Source organism: Mandrillus leucophaeus, unplaced genomic scaffold (genome assembly GCF_000951045.1).
Source record: "Mandrillus leucophaeus isolate KB7577 unplaced genomic scaffold, Mleu.le_1.0 Scaffold321, whole genome shotgun sequence".
Classification (NCBI taxonomy): Eukaryota; Metazoa; Chordata; class Mammalia; order Primates; family Cercopithecidae; genus Mandrillus; species Mandrillus leucophaeus.
The window spans coordinates 3540079-3540606 of NW_012103377.1; positions in this window are offsets into that span (position 1 = coordinate 3540079).

The window sequence follows — 528 nt, forward strand, 5'->3', positions numbered from 1 at the left end:
ATTCACTGAGCTGTACAGGCAACAGTATAAAGCTGATTAGAAGTAGATTTTAGGATATAGAATAGTAAAGGAGGTTCCCTTTCTCCTCCTGAAAAAAACAGCAAATTGTGACTTGTACGTTATGCAGCCAGACACTAAAAAGCAGCACAGTCATTTTCATGCTGTGATCACTTTCAAAAACAAGACGCTTATAAATGGAAATATATGAAGAGGACTTTTTCTTAACTTCATCCACTCTACAGAACAATTCATGAAGCTAGGAAAAAAACCTCTAAATTGTTTCTCTCATAATTCAATGTGACATCTCTCCGAATGACCATCACCCGCTTGCTCCTTAGTAGGGAAGTACATTTTTATTTTTCAATGTTGTTTTTTTGTAACACACATCAGCCTGTAACTAAACATACTGTACTTCCCTGCCTGAAGTATAATTACATAAGTTTAATTAGTGGACTAGGGGAAAATTAGAAACTAAGTGGAAAGTTGATTCATTTCAGTTTATACCTTGTTGTCTTTTAAGAGTTGGAG